The 8,125-nt window shown below is 36.3% G+C and overlaps 1 non-coding gene across 1 annotated transcript; it reads left to right on the top strand.

Annotated features, from left to right (window-relative positions):
- Positions 1 to 7,536: 7,536 nt before the first annotated feature.
- Positions 7,537 to 7,643, top strand: LOC133793134 (small nucleolar RNA R71). Its single transcript, XR_009874594.1, has one exon. It is a non-coding gene; the product is annotated as a small nucleolar RNA R71 (small nucleolar RNA).
- The last annotated feature ends 482 nt before the right edge of the window (positions 7,644 to 8,125 follow it).

Here is an 8,125-nt window from a genome sequence, read left to right as displayed (position 1 = left end):
TACTCCAGTTATAATCAAATTAGTATGCATCCACCTGATGAAGATCGCACTAGCTTTCAAACAGATATGAGACTTTAGTGCTACTAAGCAATGCCCTTCAATTTAAAAAACATTGGTGCGACTTACCAGCGACTAGTCAACCATATGTTCAAAGAACTGATTGCCAATAACATGGAAGTCTACGTCGACGATATGCTGGTCAAGTCAAGAAAGGCCGGTGAACACATCAAGGACCTATAGGAATGCTTCAACATCATGAACAAATATCAGATTAAGCTGAATCCTCTAAAGTGTTCCTTTGGTGTTGGATCAGGAAATTTTTTGGGATTCATAGTAAATTCACGAGGAATCGAAGCCAATCCCAAACAAATTCAAGCACTAATCGTGATACAGTCACCTGCCAAAGTTAAAGATGTATAAAGCCTAACAGGAAGAATTGCTGCCCTAAGTAGATTCATATCTAAGTCTACAGACAAGTGTGTCCCATTTTTTAATCTACTCAGGGGAAACAAAAAGTTTGAATGGACAGAGGAATGCGAACAAGCTATTCAGGCGCTCAAAGCCGACATGTCGCAACCGCCTATTTTGTCCAAGTCAGTCGAATGAGAGACTTTGTACATCTACTTAGCAATAACAGAGTATGCTGCTAGTGTTGTTTTAATTAGAGAGGAAGACAACATTCAAAAAGCAGTGTACTACATAAGCAAAAGGCTGGTGGGAGCAGAACTACGATATTTGCCTATAGAGAAATTGACTTATTGCTTAAAACTGGCGTCTAGAAAAATACGACCCTACTTTTAGGTTCACCCTATAATAGTGCTTACTGACCAGCCACTACGACAAGTCTTACAAAAACCAGAAGTTGTGGGTCAACTACTAAAATGGGAAGTTGAGTTGGGGCAGTTTGAAATTTCCTATGCACCATAAGCAGCTATTAAGGGACAAGCCCTAGCTGATTTCATTGTAGAATTTACCGAACTCCCTGCCAACGAACCAATGATAGAGACCGATAATCAAAATCAAACCCCTTCCTGGAACTTGTTCGTAGACGGATCCTCTAACAAGCACAACACAGGGGCAAGGCTAATCTTAATCACACCCGAGGGACATCGGTTTCACTATGCGATCAAATTCAACTTTACGGCCTCTAACAATGAAGCTGAGTACGAGGCTTTGCTAGCAGGATTAAGACTAGCCAAGGATATGAACATAAAGTCACTAGAAATATATAGTGACTCCCAGCTAGTAGTTAATCAGATTATTGGAGAATATCGGGCTAGGGGTCTTAAGATGGTTGCTTATTTGAATAAGGCGAAGGATTTACTAGCACAGTTTGAGAAGTATACTCTCCGGAAAGTACCTCACAATCAGAATTCAAACGCCAATGCATTAGCCAAGTTAGCAAGCGCCAAATATGTTGACGTTTTGAGCATAGTACCGGTCAAATGTTTATTGACACCAACCATTCAATTGGAAGAATCCTCGCTAATAATACAAGTGTCTGAAACATGGATGACTCCCATCATACAATATCTCGAACAAGGATTATTACCAGCAGATAGGAATAAGGCAGGATGCTTCAAAGACAATCGTCTTGGTTTATTTTGATCGATGGAGTTTTGTATAGACGAGGAACCCTTCATGTACTTTTTGCATCTATATCAAATTGAAGAAATTCTTCAACCAGGCACATACAAACTTGCTCGCTTAAATCGAGATCTCGTTCATTGCTATTGGAATGGAGAAAACCTATGCAAGTATTATCAATGAAGAATTCTTTTTAAAGGGTTGGCTTGTATTAATTTTATTTTTTACAAGTTTGTGAACAAAGGCTGGCCAGTTAGATGGCTGGTCGCTTATAAGTGTATGATCAATTTTTGATCACTCGTACATACACGAATCTTGTCCATTTTATTACAAGAAATAAAAAGAACTGTGCACAGCCAGTTATTCTTGCCAATGATTGTATTTATTACAAGTATTTGCTCATTATGTGTGTTGTTTTGCTATATTATCATTGATTGTTTATAAGTACACGAATAGTAATGTTCGAACAGGTATTGGTCATGGCAAGTGACCGAGAACATTAGACTCCTCGATCACTTGGGGGGCATATAAGATACTAAGCGAGCAAAGCATATCAACAAGCAAAATAAGAGAAAGCATACTATGACACTTAGAGTATTTTTCAAAAAATTTAGTTAATTTTGTGAACATCTTAATAAAGTGTTATGCTATGTTTGGTCATACGAGTAGATGTTATAATAGCAATGAAAATATATTATAATATCACAATGAAATGTCTTTACACCGCAAGCAAATACTGCTCGGATATAATTAAAAATATTAACAGGAAAAGAAAAGCTGCCTTAGGCAGCAAATTGTCTTAACAATGCGAACTGTTGTTCGTGTGTTTTAAATACATGAATAATTTTTTTACTGTGCAGCCGAAGGAGGGTCCTACTGAGGCTGTTGGTCGACTAAAGGTTCGACTTCTTCTTCAGCACCATCAATGCCTGTGGCCAAGAAAATTTCAGGAGAATTCGAGGCATTTTGAGCATTTCTCTCATCCTCTAGGTGAGCAGCACACTTGGCAAGTTCAGCTTGGTTTATTTGCTCGGGAAGATAGTCAAAGTTTGCCTCTGGATTGTTCTTTAAAAACATGTAGAAGCAGTTGAAGGTGGCTCCTCAGAACCTCTCCAAGTTTTGGGAGTTTTTCTCCTCGAGCAGCTTCACTCGCTTCTCTAGACCAGTGGCCTCTTTCATGCTCGCCTCCAGATCCTCTTGAAGCTTGGTTTCTTCCTTGTAGTTAGTCTCAGAAGCTTCGTTAAACTTCTCCTTGGCAGCAACAGCCTTAGCCAAATCTTCTTGCTCCTTTTTAGCTCCTTGGTTAAAATGGCGACTTTGTCTTCAGCCACCTTAACTGTAACGACCCAAAGTTACCAATAAGGCTTAAGGGCCTTGATTAGTGTGCTGAGAGGGCATAATTGGAGGTTATGTCAATTAATGGTGAGAAAGCATGTTTATGAGTATTGAATAAGCATGCGGGCCCTGTTTGGCTGGTAAGGGCATAATTGTAATTTTGGCTCGTTAGGGCATAAATGTGATTATTTGTGATAAGCTGTTGAGGCCACATTATTATGTGGATATATGTGTTTGCAGCTTTCGGCGTGAGGCGATCCTAGGGAACAAGTAGCGGGAAAGTCACAACGGGACCTGATACTTGACTTAGGACAAGTCAACAGGTAAGTGATTGCCTTTCCATACACAAGTCTATAGGGAGACATTCCAATGGGTGTTTTGTATGCAGTTCTATATGCCCATAATGCATCAATGAGTCTTAAGGACCAATCTTTCCTAGTTGGATTGTCAGTTTTCTCTAAGATGTGCTTAATTTCCCTATTTGATATTTCGACTTGACCACTAGTTTGTGGGTGATAAGGTGTAGTGACTTTATGTGTAATACCATATTGTTTCATTAAATGCTCAAAAGTTCTATTACAAAAGTGTGTACCGTTATCACTAATGATAGCACGTGGTGAGCCAAAACGAGAGAAAATATTTTCTTTCAAAAACTTAAGCACAACTTTATGGTCATTTGTGTGACATGCAATAGCTTCAACCTATTTAGACACATAATCAACACCAACAAGAATGTACAAGTTACCAAAAGAGTTAGGAAATGGACCCATAAAATCAATGCCCCAAACATCAAATATTTCAAAAATAAGGATAGGATTCAAAGGCATCATGTTTCTTCTAGTTACACTTCCTAACATTTGACAACGTTCGCAAGATTTGCAATAAACATAAGTGTCATGAAAAATAGTAGGCCAATAAAATCCACATTGTAAAATTTTCAAAGCAGTTTTCTTACCACTAAAATGTCCACCACATGCATGATCATGACAAAAAGATATGATTTTAGTTTGATCACAATTTGGAATGCATCTCCTTATTATTTGATCAGGGCAATATTTAAACAAATAAGGGTCATCCCACATGAAATTTTTCACTTCAGAATAAAATTTAGATTTGTCATGCTTAGACCAATGAGCAGGAATTTCACCAGTGACCAAATAATTCACAATGTCAGCATACCAAGGCAAAGAAGATATATGCATGAATTGTTCATCAGGAAAAGTTTCAGTTATAGTGGTGGAGTCATTATTAGTCTCAACAACAATTCTAGACAAATGATCAGCAACAACATTTTCAGAACCTTTTTTATCTCGTATCTCTAAATCAAATTCTTGTAAAAGCAAGATCCACCGAATTAAGCGAGATTTAGCATCTTTTTTCGACAAGAGATATTTCAATGCAGCATGATCAGAATAGACAATTATTTTAGATCCTAACAAATAAAACCTAAATTTCTCCAATGCAAACACAACAGCAAGCAATTCTTTTTCAGTTGTAGAATAATTTAATTGAGCATCGTTCAAATTTTTGCTAGCATAGTAGATTACATGAGGTAACTTGTTAATTCTTTGTCCTAGAACAGCACCAATAGCATAATCAGAAGCATCACACATTATTTCAAAAGGAGTATTCCAATCAGGAGGGCGAATAATAGGTGCACTAGTCAAAAGGGATTTCAATCTTTCAAAGGCAACATGGCAATCATTATCAAAGACAAAAGCATTTTCTTTTCCTAGCAAATGACATAATGGGTGTGAAATTTTGCTAAAGTCTTTTATGAATCTTCTATAAAAACCGGCATGGCCTAAGAATGATCTAATTTCTTTTATTGTTTTAGGTGGGGGAAGTTTTGAAATAAGGTCAACTTTTGCTTTATCAACTTCTATTCCCTCAGATGAGATTACATGACCTAAAACAATTCCTTTTTTAACCATAAAATGACATTTTTCCCAATTAAGAACCAAATTCTTTTCTTTGCAACGAATTAAAACAAGAGAAAGATGGTGCAAACAGTCATCAAAATAATTTCCAAACACAGAAAAATCATCCATAAACACTTCAAGATTTCTTTCAACCATATCAGAAAATATTGCAATCATACATCTTTGAAAAGTTGCAGGAGCATTACAAAGACCAAAAGGCATGCGACGATATGCAAAGGTTCCAAAAGGGCAAGTGAAGGTAGTCTTTTCTTGATCTTCAGGGGCAATGGGGATTTGGTTATATCCCGAATAGCCATCAAGAAAACAATAATATGCATGGCCAGCTAAACGTTCAAGCATTTGATCAATAAAGGGTAAAGGAAAGTGGTCTTTTCTAGTAACATTATTTAGCTTTCTATAGTCTATACACACTCTCCACCCCGTTTGTACTCGAGTAGGGATTAATTCATTTTTCTCATTTTCAATAACTGTGATCCCAGACTTTTTAGGCAGTACTTGGACTGGACTAACCCATTGACTATCAGAAATAGGGTAAATGATACCTACATCTAACAGTTTAAGTACTTCTTCCCTAACGACCTCTTTCATATTTGGATTTAACCTTCTTTGACATTCCCGAGAGGTTTTAGCATTTTCTTCTAGATGGATTCTATGCATGCATATGGATGGGCTAATTCCCTTGATGTCTCCAATAGTCCAACCTATGGCTTCCTTATGTTTTCTAAGGACATCTAACAATTTACCTTCTTGTTCTTTATCTAAAGCAGATGCTATGATAACAGGCAAGGTTTCAGACTCTCCTAGAAAAGCATATTTTAAATTTTCTGGCAAAGGTTTAAGGTCTAACTTTGGAGACTCGGAAATTGATTGAACATGATCTAAGGGTGAAAAGGGTTCAACTTTGGTTTCATTTAAGGGTATAGACTCTAACACAGAATTCACCTCATCATTAAAATCATCAATATGCAAGTTCATACCAAAGTATTTTTCACAAAAATCAAATAAGTCATTTCCCTCATCTTCACACATACTCCCTATCATGTTAACTCCATGCACTTCCTCACACTCAACAAATTTAGCAACATTAAAAACATTTAATTCAACAGTCATGTTTCCAAAAGATAATTTCAATACACCATTACGACAGTTGATAATTGCATTAGATGTAGCTAAAAATGGTCTACCTAGAATGATGGGTATTTGAGCATGAGCATTTTCAACAGGTTGAGTGTCAAGAACAATAAAGTCCACAGGGAAATAGAATTTGTCCACTTTAATTAAAACATCTTCTACAATACCTCTAGGGATTTTCAATGAACGATCGGCTAATTGAAGTGTTATAGAAGTTGGTTTTAATTCTCCTAGACCAAGTTGCTTATACACAGAATAAGGCAGTAAATTCACACTAGCTCCTAAATCAAGTAAAGCTTTGTTAATAAAATGATCGCCAATGATGCATGAAATTGTTGGACAACCGGGATCTTTATATTTCACAAGGCTTTTATATTGAATTATGGAGCTAACTTGTTCAGTTAAAAACGCCTTTTTTGGAACATTTGTGTTTCTTTTAACAGTGCAAAGGTCTTTTAAGAATTTAGAATAGGCAGGAATTTGTTTAATGGCATCTAAGAATGGAATGTTTATGCTTACTTGTTTGAAAACTTCTAAGATGTCACTATATTGGTTGCCTTTCTTGAGTGGAATTAATCTTTGTGGAAAATGAGCTTTTGGGATGGAAGGAAGGATTTGAGCATCATCTTTTGAAAGGTCATTTGTGTTGGAACTTTGAGGTTGGCTTTGGTCTTTTTCAACTTGAGGTATGTAATCGGGTTTGACAATTTGTTTTCCGGACCTAAGAGTTGAGATAGACTTAGCTTCTTCTTTATGACTAGGAGTTCCTATTTCATATTGGCCTTTAGGATTTGGGATGGGTTGGCTAGGAAATCTTCCTTTTTCTCTCTCGGTTACAACATTAGCAAGTTGACCCAATTGTGTCTCGAGTTTGGCAATGGATTGAGACTGATTTTGTAAGATTTGTTGGGTGGATTGCATGAATTGGTGTAAGGTGTCTTCTAAGGAAGGTTTTCTTTGTGGAGGGTAAGGTTGACTTGGTTGAGCATGATTTGGATTTGGCATGTGGAATTGGTTTCCTTGATTCATTTGTGGTTGGTTTTGTCTCCAGGAAAAATTGGGATGGTTTCTCCAATTTGGATTGTATGTGTTGGAAAATGGGCTATCAGAAGAAGGTTTTCCATATGAATGTAAAGAATTAGCCTCTTCAGAAAATGTTTCAACAAAAGAAGGACATGATTGAGCATTATGACATGAACTAGCACATAAAGAACAAACATCTTTTTTAGGTTGCACATGAGAATTCATAGATTGACTTATTACTAAGGCATCTACTTTTCTTGCTAATTTTTTAAATGATGTTCTTAAATCATTTTCTTCTTTTATTTCATATTTTCCTTCTCTTTTCGGTGAAGGGTTGGCTCTAGACCTAGGCTCAGAATAATTCTATTGTTGTGAATTAACAGATAATTCTTCAAGAGCGTCCCAAGCCTCTTGCCCTTGCAGTTTTAAAAATTTTCCGGTATGGATGGATTGAATCATTTGTCGGTTTGAAGGGGTTAACCCATCATAAAAATATTTTACAAGTCTCCATTTTTCAAAACCATGGTGGGGACATTTTAACAATAAATCTTTAAATCTTTCCCAACATTCATAAAATTCTTCGTTATCTTTTTGATAAAATTCGGAGATTTCTCTTCTTAAACTATCAGTTTTTGACATGGGGAAAAATTTAGCAAGGAATTTATTAAAAAGTTGATCCCAAGTAGTTATGGTTCCAGTTGGAAGTGAGTTTAACCAAGCTTTGGCTCTATCTTTTAAAGAAAAAGGAAACAGCCTAAGTTTAACCGACTCATCTGAAAAATTTTGAAAACGAAAGGTTGAGCAAATTTCCAAAAAGTCTTTTACATGCATGTATGGATCCTCTCTTTCTAAACCATAAAATGATGGTAACAATTGAATGATTGATGGTTTAAGTTCAAAATGAGTGGCATTAGTAGTGGGCAAAACAATGCATGATGGAGCATTAGATGAAATAGGTGAAAAGTATTCAAGAAGAGTTTTTTCTTGCACAACATTAGGTTCTTGTTCCATTATGCTTAAATTTTCAAAAACACTTTCAATTTCACGGAAAGACACTAATTTTTTCACCAAACGATTTTTTGAATTACGATGCCACTGATGCATAC

This window comes from Humulus lupulus, chromosome 7 (genome assembly GCF_963169125.1).
Source record: "Humulus lupulus chromosome 7, drHumLupu1.1, whole genome shotgun sequence".
Taxonomy (NCBI): domain Eukaryota; kingdom Viridiplantae; phylum Streptophyta; class Magnoliopsida; order Rosales; family Cannabaceae; genus Humulus; species Humulus lupulus.
Note: the sequence above shows the minus strand (reverse complement) of the source record. Positions and strands in the feature narration are given on the sequence as shown.